Here is a 22,648-nt window from a genome sequence, read left to right as displayed (position 1 = left end):
TAAGACTTGTGAACTCACTCAGTTTATACTGATTCAAATGTTTTTACGTGTCTTTCAGGAGATAACTAGGTAGCGCATGGAGTCACACTTAGAGCACCTCACGCTGAACATCTAAACTAGCTTTTTGGAAGATTTTAGTTCTATCCCTTCGATGCGCGTGGTTGTTCCCGCCGCGCATGGGGATATGGCGTGGAAATCTTCAACAATTTTTATACTTGGATGTTTTTATGTAATTTTTAAACAATGTAATGTATTTGTATTAAACTTTTCATGCGCAATGAAAATCTTACTTTGAATGTTTGCAATGGCCCGTGCTTAAGTATCAATTCCCACTCGCGCGCGCCCGGCTGTTTCCGCCGCTCAGGGCCGGGTGTGACAGATTGGTATCAGAGCACTGGTTATAGCGAACTAGGAAAAGAAGTTTTAACCTAGACTATAACCGTTGGGGAATCGCATGAAATATTTTTCAAAGAAAATATTTTCAAAAGAAACTATACACACACTTAGGAACACGGGTCACACTGTCTAGTAAATAATGATAACATTATGTGCTCAGAGTACATGCGCTAAGTCTGATATATTTTCACTCTTTTAAAGCAAGAATGCCTCCAACTAAAGCCAAAGGAATTACCATGACACCCGAGGAACTCGCGGAAATAATCGCGCAAGCAATCGCAACACATGAGGCCAGCAAGGCCGAATCAAGTCAGGGTCGTCAGAATGAGACCCCAGAACCCGAATCAGGAGCCTTGGACAAAGGATGCTCCTATAAGACATTCATGGCCTGTAAGCCTTGGCCATTCAAGGGAACCGAAGGGGCCATTGGGCTCTACAACTGGATTGACAAGATGGAGACAGTTCTCTCCATTAGCGGATGTAGTGAGAACCAGAAGGTCCTTTACGCGACCTGCATGTTCCAAGAGGCAGCTTCGTCTTGGTGGAAGCTTCAAACGAAAACATTGGGGCGAGAAGTTGCTCTCCACAAGACCTGGGAGGAACTGAAGGAGATGATGATGAGAAAGTTCTGCTCTCGCGCAGAAATCCAGAGTCTACAACAGGAATTCTGGAACCACACCATGGTAGGAACGGATATCGACGCCTACAACAACCGGTTCAACGAACTTTGCCAGTTGGTACCAGACATGGCAAACACGGAGGAAAAGAAGATCGAGAGGTATATTTTTGGGTTACCTCCTGTTGTTAGGGTTCCGCTCAACGCCGCAGCGCCTCCAACCTTTGATGAGGCGGTAGCGCGGGCCATCACCCTTACAAGGGATACGATCCGTGCGGGTATGTTGACTACGCGCGGAATCGAGCAGCGAACCTCTGATCCCAAGAGGAAATGGAACTCTCACCACCGAGGGTCCGACTCCAAGCAGCCACCGTTCAAGAAGCAGGAAAGCGCAAGGGTTTACGCGATTCAGGCCGCGGAGCCACCACGAAAAGGATACAGCGGGCCTCGCCCATGGTGCAGCAAATGCAAGTATCACCACGAGGGTGAATGCGCAAGAATCGAATGTGCCAAATGTGGCAGACCAGGGCACAAGACGATGAATTGCCGTGTCAGAGAAGCTGGAGCAAGCGACAACTGCTACGCATGCGGGAAGCCAGGGCATTTTAGTCGGGATTGCCCGCAAAAGGGGAACCAAGCTCGCGGGAGAGCTTTTGTGATCGGCGCAGGCGAAGCTAAAGAAGAGCCGAATGTGGTAACCGGTACGTTTTTGCTTAACGGACATTTTGCATCTGTCTTATTTGATACTGGCGCTGACCTAAGTTTTATATCCGCTGAGTTTAAAGACTCCCTAGGCCTAGCAACCAGTAGACTAGACACGCCTTATACTATAGAACTAGCCAATGGTAGGCAGTTATGCGCGAACGAAAGAACTGAACAATGTGTTATAGTCATGGGAGGTCACGGGTTCAATATTAACTTGTTGCCAATAGACTTGGGAAGTTTTGACATTGTGGTAGGTATGGATTGGTTAGTCGAGAACCGCGCGGAAGTTATTTGCCATGAGAAGCAGGTTCGGATCCCACTGTTGAACGGAGAAACCTTGGTAATTCAAGGGGAAAGAAGGGGAGTTGCGACGAAACTGATTTCGTGCCTAAAGGCGCGAAAGTGCCTAAGGAAAGGGTGCTACGCCTTCCTGGCGCATGTCGTATAGAAGAAAGGAGATGAGCGAAGAATTGAAGACTTACCAGTAGTGCGCGAATTTCCAGAAGTTTTTCCTGAAGATTTGCCCGGATTACCGCCGCCGCGACAAGTCGAGTTTCGTATTGATTTAGTCCCAGGAGCTGCGCCAGTAGCTCGAGCGCCTTATCGATTAGCTCCATCTGAGATGCGAGAGCTATCCAATCAGTTACAGGAACTATTGGATAAGGGTTTCATACGCCCAAGCTTTTCACCTTGGGGAGCTCCAGTACTGTTTGTTAAGAAGAAGGATGGTTCGTTCAGAATGTGTATTGACTACAGGGAGCTGAACAAGCTGACAGTCAAGAATCGGTACCCCTTACCAAGGATTGACGACTTATTTGACCAGTTGCAGGGATCCAGTTATTATTCGAAGATAGATCTACGGTCAGGATACCACCAACTTAGGGTCCATGAGGAAGATGTGCCGAAAACAGCCTTCCGAACTAGATACGGCCATCATGAGTTCTTAGTGATGCCTTTCGGGCTAACTAATGCGCCGGCTGTGTTCATGGATCTGATGAACCGCGTGTGCAAACCATACTTGGACAAGTTTGTGATTGTGTTTATAGATGATATTCTGATTTACTCACGGACCAAGGCCGAGCATGAGCAACACCTGAGATTGATTTTGGAATTGTTGAGGAAAGAAAAGTTGTATGCGAAGTTTTCCAAGTGCGAGTTTTGGCTTAGAGAAGTTCACTTTCTCGGTCACGTTGTAAACGAGAAGGGAATTCACGTTGATCCTTCCAAAGTCAAGGCCATCGAAAACTGGGAAGCGCCAAAAACCCCAACTGAGGTGAGGCAATTCCTAGGACTAGCTGGCTACTATCGACGCTTCATTGAGAACTTCTCCAAAATAGCTCTACCTCTGACCGCGCTAACTCAGAAAGACAAGAAGTTTGTTTGGGGCGAAAATCAGGAAACAGCATTTCAAATGTTGAAACAGAAGTTATGTAGTGCGCCAATTTTGTCTTTGCCCGAGGGGATGGATGACATTGTTGTTTACTGCGACGCTTCACATCAGGGACTTGGATGTGTCCTTATGCAGCGAGACAAAGTCATAGCGTATGCCTCACACCAACTCAAGACCAATGAAAAGAACTACACAACGCATGATTTAGAACTTGGAGCGGTTGTCTTCGCGCTAAAGATTTGGCGCCATTACCTCTATGGTACAAAGTGTATAATCTTTACGGATCACAAGAGCCTTCAACATATATTTGATCAAAAGGATTTAAACATGAGGCAACGAAGATGGGTGGAGTTGTTGAACGATTATGATTGTGAAATTAAGTACCACCCTGGAAAGGCGAATGTGGTAGCAGACGCGCTAAGTAGGAAGGAGCGAATAAAAACGCTACGAGTCAAGGCTCTAAGGTTGACCATTCACGCAGATCTCTCTACCCGCATCCGAGACGCTCAGCAAGAAGCCTTGAAACCAGAGTTTGTTAAAAACGAATGCCTTGGGGGTATGGTTAAGAATTTGGAACTTAAAGAGAACGGCAATCTATATTTCGCTAACCGCATATGGGTCCCTCTCAAGGGAGGATTGCGCGAGCAGGTATTGAACGAAGCTCACAAGACGCGGTATTCCGTACATCCTGGCGCAGACAAGATGTACCAAGATGTTAAAACGCTGTATTGGTGGCCCAATCTTAAAGGCGCCATCGCGACGTATGTCAGTAAGTGCCTGACGTGTTCGAAGGTGAAGGCTGAATACCAGAAACCATCAGGGTTGCTTCAGCAGCCAGAAATTCCCATGTGGAAGTGGGAACAAATCTCTATGGACTTCATCACCAAACTGCCAAGGACACCTGGGGGTTATGACACAATATGGGTTATTGTGGATCGGCTAACTAAGTCAGCGCACTTCCTGCCGATCAAGGAAACCGATAAGATGGAAAAGTTAGCCTGACTGTATATTCGAGAAGTAGTTTCAAAACATGGAGTCCCAGTGTCCATCATTTCTGATAGAGATAGTCGGTTCACATCAAGGTTTTGGAGATCGTTACAAGGGGCTTTAGGTACTCGTCTTGACATGAGTACGGCATATCATCCTCAAACGGATGGGCAAAGCGAGCGAACAATCCAGACATTGGAAGATATGCTACGCGCGTGCGCAATCGATTTCGAAGGTAGCTGGGATACTCATCTCCCATTGGTTGAATTTTCTTACAACAACAGCTATCACACAAGCATTAAGGCTGCGCCGTTCGAAGCTTTGTATGGGCGCAAGTGTAGATCCCCACTGTGCTGGGCTGAAGTAGGTGACAAGCAAATGACTGGTCCAGAATTGATCCAAGAAACAACAGACAAGATTTTTCAGATAAGGGATCGCCTTAAGACAGCGCGCGACAGACAGAAGAGCTACGCAGATGTGCGAAGGAAACCATTGGAATTTCAAGTAGGGGATAAAGTACTTTTGAAAGTCTCTCCATGGAAAGGAGTCCCCCGTTTCGGCAAGCGAGGAAAGTTGAATCCGCGCTTCATTGGACCATTCGAGATCCTGGAAAGGATCGGTCCGGTTGCTTATAAACTCCGTTTACCCGCCGAACTCAGTGGAGTTCATGATACGTTTCATGTGTCCAACCTCAAAAAGTGCTTATCTGACGAAACGTTGATTTTGCCGATGGAAGAGATTCACATCGACAAACAGCTGCACTTCGTAGAAGAACCTATAGCAGTAACCGATTGGAAAGAACAAAAGTTACGCAGGAGCAAAATCAAGTTAGTAAAGGTTCAATGGAACTCGAGGCGTGGGCCTGAATTCACTTGGGAAAGAGAAGACCAAATACGCAAGAAATACCCACACCTCTTTCAGAGCATGGCTTCTGCCAGCAACGTCTCCTAAATTTCGGGACGAAATTCGTTTAACGAGGGGAGAATGTGACACCCGGTAAATTCCCAATCCCTTAAACTAAGTAATCAACCTAATAATTAGGTGATTGTAAATATTATGCGCGCCATGTTAGTCAGCGCGTGCATCTGTTATGTGCGCCCTGCGCGAGCGCGCCATGTTAGCCAGCGCGTGCATCTGTTATGTGCGCCCTGCGCGAGCGCGCCATGTTAGTCAGCGCGTGCATTTGTTATGTGCAACCTGCGCGAGCGCACCATGTTAAGAACCAGCGTGAGCATATGTTATATGCGCCATGCGCGAATGTTTTGGCTTTATGTTTTCATGTAACTTAACGTTATGTTGTCTATGGGTTGACCATCCCGCATGATGCTAAGGCGGGTGCATCCTAAATCGTTTATGCGCGTGCGGAAGGGAACTAACCTCCCCGCATGGCGGGAACATTGAGAGCTAGTTTGTCTGAAGCTCCAAGATGGAATTGACTTCAACATGACTGATCACTATGTTGAAATACCAAGACCACCTGGAGAATCTACAAATGAAACTCAATATCCCCAACTGCGAGAAGGTTACGCACCTACCCGCAGCAAAGAAATGTCCTTCACGCAGAAAGCTATGCGCACAAAGTGATGCGCACAGAACACTTAGTCTATTCTCCAGACATAAGGAGATTACTCCCGCCCAAAAGGAAACAGTAGCGTGTTTCAGAGATTTTCCACTTTTTACTGTACACTGACAAAAGTACCTGAAAAAGCACACTGTAACATGAAAAGTCAACTGTCAGCCACCCTATTCTCACCAACCCCAGACCTGCATGTCCTGTCCAAATCAAATCAAGATCTTTTGTCCACTCCTCCACTTTTAAATAAACAATAAACAATAATAATTTCCATACTTTATCATCATTACACCTAGATATGAAAAGATTTCAATCCCCTAAAGCAAGGGATTGTGTTCCCTTGAGTTTGCCTATAAATATGTAACCTAAATTATCACTCAAAACACACTCCAAAGAACTGCAAACTTGCACTAATCATCTCCCGAGCATCCGTTATTTTCGATTCCGTTCCAGTTACTAGGTAAGCCGAGGTTATAAACTTGAGATCTACTTTCCAAACCTTATATTCTCCTATTTCTTGATCTTAATATATATACTTCTTGTTATTTAATCGTATTCTAGACCTTCGATTCCGGGGCCAACACCAAGAAAACCCGAATCTCGATTAATCCCTTAACAAGAACCACAGGTGAGTCTCACAGCCCCTATTTTCACTGTTTTCACTATTTTTAAACTGTTTTCGGGGCGAGGGACACGTACTTAAATAATGTTTTATCATGGTATACTTACAAGCTATGCAAGCGATTATGTGTTTAAGTTATGTTTCATGATGAGTAATGCAAACGGTTATCTAAGGTTTTCGATGTATGTGCGCTAGAACTCGAGTAAGTGATCACTTTACCATTGGAACTCTAAGGGTAGGGACTGCTGGTTTGATCCACCCACTCGTAGGGGTCGCACCTCTTTGCATGGACGAGTGCCTAGTATGGTCATGGGGCAGTACTATGGGTTTGAGCCCGCTCGTAGGGGTCGCGCCTCTTTGCATGGACGAGCGCCTTGTTTTCCGGCACAACGTCCGCGCGTAACCCGCGGGACGGAATTATTATTTTAGCTCGTAGTGGCAGCGCCACTTTGCATGGACGAGCACATGTTCCTGAAACGTTCGCGCGTAACCCGCGGGACGGTATTACTTATTTTAGCTCGTAGTGGCAGCGCCACTTTGCATAGACGAGCACAGTTCCCAGAAATGTTCGCGCGTAACCCGCGGAACGATTTTATCAGAATATCTTGATAGAACTATGTTTTACCAAGCATGTGTTTTAATGATGCTATCAGAATTATGTTTCAGAATGATTTGTATCAAGATTATGATGCAATACGATTTATCAAGTTACTAAGACTTGTGAACTCACTCAGTTTATACTGATTCAAATGTTTTTACGTGTCTTTCAGGAGATAACTAGGTAGCGCATGGAGTCACACTTAGAGCACCTCACGCTGAACATCTAAACTAGCTTTTTGGAAGATTTTAGTTCTATCCCTTCGATGCGCGTGGTTGTTCCCGCCGCGCATGGGGATATGGCGTGGAAATCTTCAACAATTTTTATACTTGGATGTTTTTATGTAATTTTTAAACAATGTAATGTATTTGTATTAAACTTTTCATGCGCAATGAAAATCTTACTTTGAATGTTTGCAATGGCCCGTGCTTAAGTATCAATTCCCACTCGCGCGCGCCCGGCTGTTTCCGCCGCTCAGGGCCGGGTGTGACATGTTTAAACGTTCTGAAACAAAACTGAAGACCTTTAAATGTTCTGGCCAAAAAAGAACATCTTTAAACGTTCTAATACGTTCACAGATGTTCTGGGTGTTAAAAAAAATGAACATCTTTAAACATTCTAATACGTTTTAAGAAGTTCAGGTTGTTTAAAAAAGTTTAGAAGTTCTGATAAAGTTTAAAAGTTCGAAGAAGTTCTGGGTGTTTAAAATGGTTTAGAAGTTCTGATAAAAAGTTTAGAAGTTCTAAGAAGTTCTGGGTGTTCAGAACTTCTAAAACTAACATAAAAAAAAATTAAACACATGTAAACATGAAATTGAACACTTAAATCACTTCATATAATCTCGTAATCATCAAACAATCGTCAATCGACCGTTAATTTGAACATTGATTCGATCATATGAACAAAATATGGAACGTTTGCAACTGGGTTTCTACAAAACTCAAAATTGATCAATTGAAACTTCAAATTGATGATTAATTGGATCAATTTCAAAGTTTAATTGATCAATTAGTGCAACAATTTCAATTTCAATTGGTCAATTTTATCAACTGACCTGTGAAAAAGGCGTGACGAGGAAGATGGTGTTCACGACGGTACCTCGACGGTCGCAGAGGTGGATGCAATCATTGGACGGTGACGGTGAGGGTGAGCGTGTACAAAATCGATGGAGCAGTGGATTAAAGTTGACGGGAGCAGAGGATTAAAGCACTGGAGCAGGGGAAGGTCGCGTGTTTTTTGAAATCGATGGTGTACAAACTCGCGTACATATTGTATGATAAGGGATTATTGTATTTGATCCTTTATATATATATATATATATATATATATATATATATATATATATATATATATATATATATATATATTTACACGCACACATATATATTAGAGGACGAGTATCATTACAAAACTTTTATATTATTTAAGAACCTAAAAAAATCTTAATAACTAACATTTTTCATAAAAAAATATGTATGTTAATGTTATTTAAGTGTAGTTTTATCACTTTTTATATCTTTTTTTTACAATTAGAAATTAGTTTTTACACACATTTAATTTTTTTTACATATATGTAAATTTGTTATTACATAAATTTTATATATATGTAAACCTGTGATTTATATATGTAATCAAAAATTTATATATAATATGGTAATACTAGTCTCAAACAATGTTGACATATGAAAAAAATTTAAAACACGTTTGGTTGTTAGGCTGTAAGGTGTGGATGCCGGGATGCCGTTGAAGGAGCCTACGTGGCTGTCGGTGCCGGCGGTGAACACCGCCCCGGTCACGTCGGCGCCGCCCACGATGAATTTTTGGTGGTGAAATTGCCAATAGAATTGCCGCTGAAGTTTGTATTTTCTATTTAATTTATACAGCTGCAAGCCTACAACACACTTGATAAACTAAACTAAATTTGTTCTCATGTTTTGTGTTCTGGGTGAAGAATAACTGGTTTCAAAGATGGGGGATTTGAAAATTGGGAACGAAGGCATATGATGTTTGGTAGGGAATGCAGGGGTGTTTGGTAATTGGTAGGGAACATGGCCAAAACATATATGGATGATTGGATGTAGTTTTATTTATTTATTTATTTATTACCTTTATATTTATCAATTATATATTTTTAAATTAAGTAAATTTTATTATTGTTATTTTTTTTATGAACGAATGCAATTTTAATTTTACTTAATTTTTAATTTTAGATATTATAAACTCATTTTAGTTATATTAATTATTTTATTCGAAAAAGTGGGAAATGGTGAATTGGTAACAATTTCCTTGATATTATGGAAGAGAATGAAGTGGAGTGAGGTATGATGTGGTGTTGACGTGACAGTGTAAAGTAAGAAGTAAAATAGTATCCACACATATTAGTCTTATAAGTTCTTAAAAGTTCTTAACTTTTTTGGAGTTCTGAAATAATATCAACTCATTATATATATAGACACACACACACACACACACACAAGTAGGAAATTAGTTAATGTTGCGACAACAACAATTCACAAATTGATACTAATTTGAGTTAATTTATCAATCATCTCGTGATATATATAGTGCTCAATTATACGTTGATATGACAAAGCCCGAAACCAAGAAATAAGATACAAATTTAGTTTAGACTTCATACTGACACTAAGTACTAATATCACTTTACAAGAATTCTGCAAGACGTGTCTTTTTAGAAGATGACTAACAATTTGTCGTTACAAGTTACAAATTACAAACTAGTGATTAGACATCCAAGATTATGTCGTGTGATTAGGCTGAGAAGAAGTAGGATTGAGGATGATTAATGATCAATTACCACCATTGATGATTGATGATCGATGTTGCCATCGGCCCTCCCTATAAATTTTGCCACATGTATTTGATAACCTAAAAAACTAGTTTCTATGCATCATGGGGGTTATCGTTTTTTTTTTGTTTTTTTTTATTTTAATTTATTTTTTCCTTTTGTTCAAAAGAACAACATTATAGTAAATTTTATAAATTTATATGAGATTAAACTGAAAAGGAGAAAAGAACTAAAATTTCTTATAACATCCACAATAGGATGTTTTTAGAGGAGAGATAGAGGGTAAGGTTTAGAAAAGAGAGGGTGATGTGAATGTGAGAGATTAAAGTTTTGTTCTTTTGTAAAAAAGTAAAAGAAATATTTTGACTGATGAGAAGGTACCATGTAACACTATTAAAAACAACTAAAAACATCTTTATTGTGGATGCTCGTTGGACATGTCCCCAATTAAATGCAAAGTCTCCAAAATTAAGCAAAATTATGGGCCTTAAACATATATCTGTTTAACTCGGCCCATAAATCCTCATATTACTATCACCTTTTATACTAACATCATTCGTATCTTTATGACTTTACTAGATTTTATCTCTCGTGTTATGGAGGTTGTTTTACTATTTATATATTTTTTGAATTTTAATTTTATTTATAGTACATAAATTAATAATATACATAGTATTTGATAATAAAAGGGTTTCACAAATAAATAAGATACTATAACCCGGTTTAAAAGCTATTTGAGTTTGGTGATACCCATGACCCGTTTATTTTTTATTACAAAATTGTATTTTAATTATAAATAATATCTATAAAAAAGATCATATATATATATATATATATCCTCGTATTGCGGGGTTGTTTTACGTTATTCGTTTTTCATATTTATATATTTTTTTATATTTTTATTTTATTTATTGTAAGGATGTTAGTGATGTAATTAGGATTTGATGATAAAATAGTTTCACAAATAAATGAGATGTTATAATCCGGTTTAAAAGCTATATATGAGTTTGGTGAGACCCATGCATGACCCATCTTTTTTTACTATAAAATTGTTTATTAATTATAAATAATCTCTTTAAAAAAGTGAATATTAATTTTTAGTATATTCCTGTTTTATATGATTTTCATATCAAATATTTGACGAGATTATTTTTAATATATTGAGATGTTATAACACGTTTAAGGGTGATCTAGGTTTGGTGAGACCCATACCGTGAATTCGGATCAAATGAATGAGAAGCTTTCATTTACAAATAACGCAATCTGATAACCTAAGAAAATTTCATTTATATATATTTAAGATAGATTCATTCTAACAAAGCTAAAACAAATGTGAGCACATTTTGACAACACTAAAAAGAGGTTCATGGACTCATCAATACGTTCAAGAATTCTGGCCAAACTCCCAAAAACAAACCAAGCCCAATTGCTGGTCCTCTGGTCAATCTTTGAACACCTCTAAAACAAATTGTGAGCATATTTGAACACTAAAACAACTTGTGATTTAAACAATTTATTCATCCACACTTTGTGTTTAAGCTCGTTTTCTCTATAAACTTGTTAAGAAGTTTGTTACTGCAGAATTCGGGAGTCAACAAAACCCTTTTGACTTTTGAGCTTCTAGTGTGTCATTTTATAACTCTGATCCAACAATCCAAAATCATGAAATTTTCTTCTTGGGTTCTTTCAATCTTTCAAAGCTCTTTAGTCATCGCTCCCATCCGCTTTGAACTTATATAGTTCCATTAAAACAAGTATTTCATAAAATAATGAGAAATATATACAATAAATACATGATATGAGGAGAAATTTAAATGTTTAAAATGCTATATACATGCCTAAAAACACAGCTAACAAAGTTTGATTTTAACCTATGACTAACTGAAACAAGTTACCAATAAAACCTGAAAATACGAGTGATTATAAACTCCCAGAAAAAAGGTGGATTTAATAATATATCACCTGCAAATTTATTTATGTTTATGTAAGTATGTTATTGTAGAATATTTTGTCAAATTGTCAACGTCAACAATGAGATTATTAGGTCAAACTATGTAAAAATTTGATGATGAAATTTGCAACACATGCTTAGTATAGTTTTTATTGGTGAGGCTATGTGTTATGGTTGTTAAATCAAGGGTTAAATAAAGCAAGGGTTAGAATTGTTTATTTATCTAATTCCCAAATTTGATAGTTAATCTAACTGTAGTGACATAATCGATTGATCGATTTATAGGTTATTTCATCATTAACACATGACACATACAATATGAACATTGAAACCAGAATATTAAAAGTTGGACAGCTTATATATGTTATAAAAGAAATCAACTATACTTTTATACACGTATAAAATTGCTTACAAATTACAAAACTATTAATAATCGATTTCCTAGCTAAACAAGTTTGGCGAAAACAATGGTGATCTTAACAAATTTCCTCTAAATTTCGAACAAACTGAATCACATATTAAACTTTATGGTAACAATCAGGGGTCTAATGTTAAGGAATTCAATGGAATCTCTTATATTTATATAGATGTTAAGATCGAGGAACACAATGACATCTAACGTTCTCTAACATATTCCCTTTTGACTAATGAGAGGCTGGCACTCGCATCACTCGACCATTAGGGAGACATCTTCATTTGATTGACTCACATCAATGGGAAGCCTATTTAACTCTTCATCTAGCAACTCAATATAGATGTTAAGATCGGCGAACACTACAATGACATCTAACGTTCTCTAACATATTCCCTTTGACTAATGAGAGGTTGGCACTCACCTCACTCAATCATTAGGGAGACAATAGACATCTTCATTTTTAAAAATTATATAAGATAATAATAATATGCCCTGTAGGTTTAATTCATTACTTGACCCACATCAATTGGAAGCTTATTTAATTCTTCATCTAGCAAGTCATAGTCCTCATTACTTGTAGCTTAATTATCGTTAGTGACCGGTTTCACTAATTCTACATCAGTTTAAACCTTCTATTTGGAGAATAGAGTGGAGTATCAAATTATGTAAAAACCCTTTCTTTTATACTACTTGGATGGTGTTGATTTGAGGAATGGGATATGAATGCTCTAAGTTGACTTGGGGTTGATTTGCTTGTATAGTTGGTTCTGGTGACTTGTTTGCATAGTTGGTTCTAGTGGCTTTGTTGCGTTGTGTTTTTGGTTTCAGTTCCCGTTATACTGTTTAGGGGGACGGGGCACCGCGTGAAGGAGATCCATCACGCGTGATGGCACCGGTCAACACCGCCGCCGGTGGGCTATCACGCGCGTGATGGCAATGTTGAGTGATGGCCATCACGCAAGTGATGGAGGGTGATGGTGGGGTTCTCGAGGAAAAAATGACCGTTGCGAGATGGAGGTAGCCGTTGGGAGGTGTTGGGGGGGGGGGGGGGTTAAATTAAAAAAAACCAAAACCAAAACATAAACCAAATCCAACTCAAAACCAAATCCAACTCAAAAACACTCTCAAACTTCCCCTTCATTCACAACAAAAAAATATGGCATTTCCGAAACACTCAATGCCCTTAGACACTGATAGCTCTTCGTCTTCGGACGATGACATTCTCGAATGGTTCCCGTTGCTATATAACGAACTTGAAGGCCCGATCCGTCCAAAGAAAAAAGTGGTGGAGCGTGATCGTATACATGTCCACGACGTGCAAATGAACGACTATTTTGTGGAGGAGCCGAAATACAATGACGAGACGTTTAGGGAACGCTTTCGTTTGCTGAAATCTTTATTTTTAAAGATTGTAGCCGACGTCGAAGAAAACGAAGAATGGTTTCAAGAATCTTACGATGCGAAGGGCAAACGCAGTTTTACGGCGCTTCAAAAATGCACATCCGCTATTCGTCAACTAGCGACAGGTAACCCACCCGACCAATAAAATGAATACTTACAAATGTCTGAGAGAACTTCACGTGAATGTCTACAATTCTTTTGTAACACGATTATAAAATTGTATGCCAAAGAGTTTCTACGAAAACCAACAAGACACGACATTACACGTCTTTACGCCGCGCACGAGGCTAGATGGCATTTTCCAGGGATGCTCGGTAGCATCGATTATACACATATCTAATGGAGGAATTGTCCACGGGAGTTGCGAGGGGCGTATGTTAGGGGTGATATCAAATGACCGACCATCTCACTAGAAGCAGTTGCGTCAAATGATTTATGGATTTGACATTCTTATTTTGGTGTTCCTGGCTCAAACAACGACATCACTGTTCTGTACACATCACCGTTGTTTCAGAGCGTAATAGATGGCACCGCACCTTTCTGCCCGTATTTTGTCAACGGGAGATATTACAGACGTGGCTACTATCTTGTCGATGGTATCTACCCGCAATGGTCTGTTTTTGTGAAAGCCTTTTCGTTTCCTGTCGAGACCAATGAAAAGGCGTTCAAGAAGTTGCAAGAATCGGCAAGAAAGGATGTCGAGAGAGCTTTCGGTGTTTTAAAGGGTAGATGGTGCATACTTAGTCGACCGGTTCGTCCAATGAAAAAACCCACGATCTCTAGCTACGTGTATGCATGCATCATATTACACAATATGTTAATACAATAAGATGGAAATGCAATTTCTCCATATTGGGTACCGGATCCTCCGACTCAAGTTCCCGTTCCCGATGATGTCCAATTAGACTTGCGGGATGAATATATTCATCATCGGTTGAGATGGGATCTAGTTGAGCTTATAGGTTCTTTAGGTTTGGAATTTCCGGATTCAGACGAGGAGTAGACGTTTATTGTAACTTTTATTTTTTATTTCTAATTTTTAAGTTGAATTATGTTATAGTAAACTATTGTTTTTATTTTTTAAGTTCTAGTAAAATATTGTTTTATTTTTTTAAGTTACAAAAAAAAAATAACAAAAAAACAAAAAATTCCATCAAACACCACCACACTACACTACCACCCCTAGTAAAAAACCATCACATGTGATGGATTTAGGGTTGGTGATGTGATACCATTTGATTGGATGGGATGTGTGATGAGTGATGCCATCACATCCACCACCCCTCTCCCCTTATATATATATTTTATTGACCATTAAAGATAAAAAGAGAAGTGAAAGATTTAAGTTACACATACCCAGTATTTTATAAAAGTTCAATGTAACATCTTTCTTTTAATAACAAAATTTTTCAATCTAAAATCCTTTGTACTAATAAGAAGAATTTGATCTCACCATTTTTCTTTCAACAAATACCAATAAATCATACCTAGTCAATGTTACATTTAAATATAGCTAGATTAATTAACTTATAGGCAGTGCCCCAGAGAAGACGTCACAGTTTGCAAGATATTTCACCAGTTTTATAAGAAGTTAATGTCGCAGTTATATAAAAATAAAACCGTGAACAAATCATACCAAAATCAACGTAGATATGAAAAGCAAAAGACACACAAAAAAAAATGTAAGAAAGACGTCAACATATGAAGAAGATCCTTTGTTAACGCCCACAAATTATTTGCCATGTGTGACGGTCATCTACAACCGTATTCCACCCAAACAAGAAAAGTGGATAGATGGTCGGTCCATATACAAAACTCAAGCCTATCTATCATATCATCTAGAAATGCGGCAGATGACCTTCAACGTTCATCATCTCCACCGTGCTCCGGCCACCCAGATGCTCCTTCAAGTACACCGCCACGGACGGACACGTCTTTCGCCGTCTGGATTATGCAGCACGGCACCTTCACCAGCCCTAGCTTGCCTCTCAAGTCGCTGTTGAAAACTGTTCGAGAAACGAACAGTGAGATGTCCGGGCGGACGTTGAACAGAGTCCTGATGGCTAGTGGAGCGTAGCCGTTCACCCAAGCCTCGTAGTTGGCTTCCATTGCGACGAAGACTTTCTCCACCTCAGCCTTCTTCGAATCCGCCGTGGTAGTCTTTATCGTTTAGGAATCTGGATTTAGGTCAAACCGGATGGATATTAGATGATCGCTATTAACACAATATGCACATAATATGATATACATCTCATTTATTGACCACTGATTTGGTTAACCTACCGGAGATCAACAAAATTCCGGTAGGTGTTGTTCGATTACAGAGCGAAATCCTGTCAATTAATAGTAATATGATTTGTAATTCAAAGTTCAAACACAATATTCACATAATAACTAATACCTTGGAGAAGCACCGATGAGGATGAGTTTGGCGAACAGCTCGAATCGCAGCAAGTATTCCGATCATCGAGGAGAGCGAGTGACCGACGTAGAAGCATCGATCGACCCGGAGCGAGTCAAGGATTTGGAGAAGATCATCAACAAAGCCGTCAAGCGTGCTGTACCGCCGGAAATCGAAGTAATCAGGATTAACACTACCCGCGCACACGAGGTCGAACAGGATGACTTTGTAGTGCGTACGGAAGTACGGCAGAATGCGACTCCAAACGGACTGATCGGTGCCTAAACCATGCGCCAGAACAAGAAACTTCTTGCCGGACCCGACCACTCGGACATTGAGTGCGTCCAAAATACTTGGGCCCATAATATTATTATTATCTGGTATCAAATGTTTTTGTTTGGTATGGTGGTGGATGAAAACATTATCTGGTTATTGTTATATTATGATTTCTGAGAGAAGGAGTTATGTCGTTATGGAATATTTATAGCGACCAAAGTAAAGAGTGATCCATTTTAGTGGGACGTACCAAGCATTTTTTTCCCATCGTCCACACTCCACAAACAAAACAAACAAATCATTATGTGATTCATATTGTAAGAGAGGTAGACTTTATTAAAGAATTAGGTAGCCCTTTATTACTTTATAGAATATAAATATACTCTTTTATCGAGAAATGTTTTACGTATTTTTAAGAAATGTATAGGTTATCGGGTCTGTTTGAGATTGATACCGTTATCAATCGGCTAGACAAAGCACATCAATATGTACAATATAAATGATATTATGTGGCAAACCGAGCCATATTGGATTTATGATTTATCAAATTTGATGACCTAGTGGTGAGTCATAAAATCGAAAGATTTTTTAGTTACACTAGTTTGTTTGGTCTTTGCAAAATTGCAAACATGCTCATGCGTAACATGTAGCTTGGATTTTTATTTATAGAAAAGCTCTTAAATTCTAAATATTATAGTGATGGTCGATAGAATACAAGGTAATGTCTAATATGAGATGTGCTTAGAAGTATGTTGCTACAACGAGTATAGCGTACAATTATAATATGGCGGTTCAAGAGTGCGATCCTATCAAAGCTTCTTAACCTGCTAAGAATAAAAGAAAACATAACCAATTAGTCTCACCGTAGGAGGGGGACTCCTACAATCTACCTCCGAAGTGAGAATCAGTGATATGATAAAAAAGAGATTGTAGAAGTACGAAGAGAGAGTTTAGAGAGAATATAGTGAATGGGAATGAATACCTTTGGTGTAGTGTCCTATTTATAAGCAGTTTGGTGGCGTCTCTAGGGAAGCTGAAGCTTCTTAAGTAGAAAATGTCAGCTCTCCTATCAGCTCATGCAGGCTGGACATATGCCATTTTCGTATAACCTGCACTCAACTTTTATTTTATCTTGTAGTTGCTATTACTTTATGGCAGGCGTCAGCTTTTGGTCAGGTGTGACTTTTTCTGACATTACTGTAGCATGAGCTTCTTGATCAACTTAGGAATCTCGCTGGGCAAGTGTCAATCTTCCCCATCTGGCAGCTTATGCTTCCTGCTCCTTTATTCCTAAGCTTCCTAGCTTGTGAGCTGCTTCTCTATTTTTAAGCTTATGGGTGGGTAAGGGTACCCATGTCATTAGCCCCCCCCCTAGTGAAAAGTATTCAAATTGTATTGATGAAAGCTTGTGACTCAACTCTTTTTCGTTATGTTCCCCCCTCCCCGGGTGTTTAACGCGTTTAGGCTCAGCGATATGCCTCTTAATAGACCAAAGAATTACCCATTTTGGTGTGTTGGGCTTGGTTATAGGGAAGGCCAGAAGCTGGAATATGTTTCCTTAACTTGTGGTCTAGAAGCTGGAAGCTAAACAACCTTAATATTTTGTTTGCGAAACATCAAGGTGGAAGCTGGAAGCTCCGTAGTGACCTGTAGGTCATTATTATTTCTATTAGTTTGACGGCCGCTACCTGTTGCGTCAGACCGATTAGACCTCTGTGTTAGGAAGTCATTATAAGGTTGACGGTTACAGCTGTAGCCTAGTTCAATCCTGACCTTCCACCTGTCCCTATTTTTTGGGATTTGAATTTCAAAAATCATCCTATAAGTTGTGCCGCCGCCATTAATAAAATCTCATATTTTTTTTCCTCTTATTTCTTTATTATAACATCTCATTTTTATCCGGCGATCCCTAATTCTGACTTCTCCTTTCCAAAGACAAACCATTCTTCTTCCTTATTTTGCTAATCATGGGTTCCAATGGTAACATGGCTACCCAGTTTTCAAAATTAACGCAAGCAGAACTTGACCATTTCCGTTTAGACTACGGGATTGGTGCTGAGTTAAAACCTAAACTACCCAATCCCTCTACTCCCGTTTTGAGTCGTCCGAAAGGTAAAATTGTTCTTTACACTCGATACTTTGATCAATCATATCTCCGATATCCTTTTTCAAAGTTTTTTCTAAGTGTTTTGAAATATCATGGTGTTTGCCTTGGACGATTGGCTCCCATTGGTGTAGCGAGGGTTCTGAATTTTGAGATTGTGTGTCGTTCTTTGAGATATGAACATTTCTTGCTCATGTACCGACATATTTTTCATCTTGCAAAGAATGGGAACTGGTTTACTGTGGAGAAGACCCGATGCGAGGCTGGGTTGATTTCGAGTACTGTTGGGCTTACGTCTTCTTGGAAAGATAAGTTTTTTTTGTGTCAGATATATTTTGTCTTTTCCTCATGTGTGGAGGAAAAATGATCTCATTTTGAACACTCTCGAGCCGAAGGCCGAGGAGCTTGATGTCACCTTCTTCAAGAGCCTTCGATCTGTGAGTTGCAAAATTCGAACTTTACCGGAGGAGTTTTTAGTTTACCTAGGCCTGAGTACCAAGTGGCCTAATCCTCACACCGAAACCAAGATCTTTATGGATGACAAAGGTATGTTACATGTTTGTATTTAAGCATATTTTGTTATTTAGGTCTGAACTTCACCTTCCCTATCCCATAGATTAGTGCTATGGAGTTTCTTTCACTTGAAGATTTTTTAGTTGCTACTTTTGTGTCTGTTGAGGTTACCCAGGTCATCCCAATGTTGTTGAGAATACTAAAGAATTCCGTCAGTCCAATGATCATGCTCTCACCTCCACCTCTTTTGGGCTTCCTCCTAAGGGTACTATCAGGAAGGCTGCTCCTATCCCTGCTCAGAGTAGCAATAGGTTTAAGGGAACGTCTGCTTCTAGTTCCTCTGCCACTGATCCCATTGATTTGGATGAGGATGATGTCCTTGTTGCTTCAATCATTGGCTTTTCTCCTACTGGTGTAGAGAAGTTGTCCAGAAGCCCTTCTCCTTTACCATTGAAGGTACCTTTCAATCCCTCTACTGCAAAGGATACTTCGGCCACTATTTCTAAGAAAGTCTCTACGACTTCTTATTAGTCTATCCCTGCAACGGCTGATAAGAAGGTGGAGAAGAACAAGGAGCCTACTAAAAAGAAGGTGGAGGGTAATAAAGAACCTGTTAGTGTTAAATCTTCTATTGCTGAGACTATTGTGATTGAGAAAATGAAAGGGAAATGTGCTGCTGGCCCATCAGAAGGTGTTCCTAATCCTGAATCAACCTCTGTTTTTATTCCATCGGGGAGGGGGGGGGGGTACGTGATTGTGATACCTTGAAGAAGGTATCCATTTGTCAGGACTTTCTTCTTCATTGTATACCCCCGGTTGAGAAGGTAATTGTTGAAAGTTTAAGCGATGGTAAGGTTATGTGCATGATTTTTCAGTACCTAGCTTACTTGCTTGCCATTGTTCCCGATGGTATGGGGCGATGGAGGTATGCTCCGGGGGATAACAAGAATCTAGAGGAAGAGAAAACAAATCTAAAGAGTGCCTTGGTTGAGGCCAATGAGTAGATTGTAACCTTGACCGCTCATGAACAAATCTTGGTTCATGAACTTGTTGTTAAAGCTTTTGCCGAGGATGAGCGGAGCAAGGTAGAAGCTTATGCCAAATACCTTTACGAGCAACTTCAGAAGGCCAGTCGAGAGAGAAACTTGCTTGTTAAGGATAAGAAGAAGCTGGTTGCTGATCGTGAGAAGCAGGAGAATGAGAAGCAAAAGCTTGCTACTTCTGTTAGCATTGTGGATCTCTAGGCCCAGGTTAATGAGCTCTTTTTTGAAAAACGTTTGATGTTTGAGCATGGTATTCTTCATGTCGTTTCTTACCTCTTGCATAGTGGTGAGTTTAACTCGGAACTTGGTGAAGTTTACACAAGGGCCATTGCTCATGGTCGGCATCATGGCCTGTCCATCGGTTTTGAGGGAGGACGAGCTGATCGTCCCTTTGAGGGACTTTCAAGCTATTGACCCATGCCACCGCTGATTTTGCAGCTTCTGTAAGAGCCATGGAAATGAAAACTTTCCCCTACCTTGAAGCCGTTGCTCGTTGTCACGACCCTCCTTTCTCAGCTTTTCAAGCTATTGAGCCGGAAGGTCTAAATAAGAAGCTAGCACATCAGATGATCCAAGCGACGATCACGAAGATTAACGATAAGTTTGACTCCGATGGAGATCATGAAAAAGGGTGAAACTAACGCTGAAAGTGAAGATCCAGCTGACCGGGCAGCTGATGAGAGTGAAAAGGAAGTTGAGGTTACTCCTTCCCAAGATGATGATTCTGAGCAAACTCCTTCCCCTGCGCGAGAAGTTGAGCAAGCTCCTTCTCTTGCCAGGATAATTTTGATAGAGATGTTGACATTCTTTATTGGAAACTCTTTGGTGATGCACTAAAAACTTCTGATGGTGCTGGTGAAGATGCTGCTTCCGATGAGTAGCCTTATTTTTGTTAAGCTTCATCTGTAAAGCTTCTTTTTGTTTTGGTTCTGTAAGCCTTTTTTGGCGTTAAACAATTACTATGTTAAGCTTTGTGTGTGAAGCTTCTTTGTTTTTTTGGTCCTGTAATCCTTTGTTGGCATAGACAATTACTATCTTATGCTTGTGATGTATGTAGCACCTTCTCAAGGTGCCTTTTATGTATTTCATGTTGGTTTTGTAATCTATCTTATCTACTTGGTTTTTATACGTGTTTGTGATTCTTTGCAATGTCTTTGAAACTTCGTTAAGGAGGGATGCTACAGACACTCTTCCTTAGCTTGGTAACTAAGAACCGATGCAAAGTTTATCCCATCCGCTTGTGAGTCCACAATATTTTATTTAACTCATTTTGTGGTATATTGTTGCACAAGTCCTAAGCTTCTTGATCTTATCAATTTGATAAGCTTTTAAGCGTTAGTACTTGTGGAGCTAGTTGGTAAGAGATGCTCAATCTCGTTTCATGGATATAGTTTATTTCTAAGTGTTCCATGCAGTCGTATTGTTTTAGGGATTCATGATGTACATAAAATTATACATCTTTTTAGCATCAAATAATATCTAAAAACTGCAAATTCTAACAAATAATATAGCTCAGAAGGCTACTTATCACATTAAAATGCAATTTCAGGTAAACCCAAGCCTTAAATGAAGAAATAAGTGAAAAGACGAAGAAAAACAAAATAAAAACCAAGACCACACCCCTGTGATCCAAGAAACACGCCCCCATGCTTTTGAACACAAGAAAGACAAAAATCTACAAGAAAAGACAAACACTGGACAAAGAAGCACGGGCCGTGCTTAAGAAACCATGGGGCCGTGGTCACCTTTCAGAGAAGATAAAAAGAATTAGTACATGTCACTAAAAAGAACGGTACCATGCCTCAGGAAGCACGCCCCCGTGGTGAGTCATCATGTACGATCTGACATAGCATTTAATACAACTGGAAACCTAGACACGGGGGCGTGTCTCTAGAGACACGGGGCCGTGCCTACTTCCTCAGACTGCCTATAAATAGAGGAGAATGTTGCATTAATCAAGTGTGCTTGAAGAAAATCTCTATACGTGTTTCTCTTATAAAAACACTCACATTACACTCATATTGAAGATCTTATGAAGAGTTTGAAGGCTTGGAGGTTACCATTATCATCCATCATCATCAACATCATCATTATCCATCATCATCATCATTAAGAAGGGAGATTCATCCACATTTGGTTAGATTGTTCTAGTTTAATCTTGTGTTTGTTATCATCATCTCTTTTAATGTTCATAACAATGCTCATTATGAGCTAAACTCCATTTACCATCTAAAATATATTAAGAAGCTTTGTTTTACTTGATGATTATGTGAAACATGTGATTTAGTTTGGTAAAGTACATGGATTTTTGCAATTATCCATTGATGAAGAAGTGTTTTATCACTTTAACTCAATACATCAAGGTTGATGACTAAAAATCATTCATGATCACTCATGTTCTTGGAGACTAGAAATGGTAAAAAGAATACTTTGATAACTTACTCAAGATAAAACATGGATCCTTATGTTGTACTTAGAAATGATGAGATATAGGTTATGATCTATTTCTCTAGTTTTGATAATTCTAAAATAATATTGTTAACACGATTGCTTAGGTTATCATGCTAGTTAAAGAAATCATATGTTAATGGAATGTGTAACTATAACATAATCTAATCAACCAAGGGAAGGTTGTGTGAGTTAACTACAACCACTCGAAGTTATTAGGATTGGTATTTGAGAAATCGAAGTCAATCCTAATCGTTCTACTTTACCAAACTGCTTGTCCACTTAAATTGACATTCTCGTGGTAGCATGATATTAAGCATATGATGGACTTGAAAATACGCATGCTACTTTCTTTTATGTCATAGAATATGTTCACTTATAAATGAGGGACTATTCTATCATA

The 22,648-nt window shown here is 39.4% G+C and overlaps 1 pseudogene across 1 annotated transcript; it reads right to left on the bottom strand.

Moving 5' to 3' along the window:
• Positions 1–15,298: 15,298 nt before the first annotated feature.
• LOC143637451 (putative strigolactone esterase DAD2 pseudogene) lies at positions 15,299–16,282 on the bottom strand (annotated as a pseudogene). The gene is made up of 2 exons (XR_013154427.1): positions 15,862–16,282; positions 15,299–15,637 (listed from the first exon to the last, which is right to left on the bottom strand). The product of XR_013154427.1 is annotated as a putative strigolactone esterase DAD2 pseudogene (transcript).
• Between the last annotated feature and the right edge of the window lie 6,366 nt (positions 16,283–22,648).

The sequence above is a fragment of the Bidens hawaiensis genome, unplaced genomic scaffold (genome assembly GCF_021521415.1).
Source record: "Bidens hawaiensis isolate Kalapana, Puna unplaced genomic scaffold, B.hawaiensis_p1.1 tig00008319_1, whole genome shotgun sequence".
NCBI classification, from domain to species: Eukaryota; Viridiplantae; Streptophyta; class Magnoliopsida; order Asterales; family Asteraceae; genus Bidens; species Bidens hawaiensis.
Note: the sequence above shows the minus strand (reverse complement) of the source record. Positions and strands in the feature narration are given on the sequence as shown.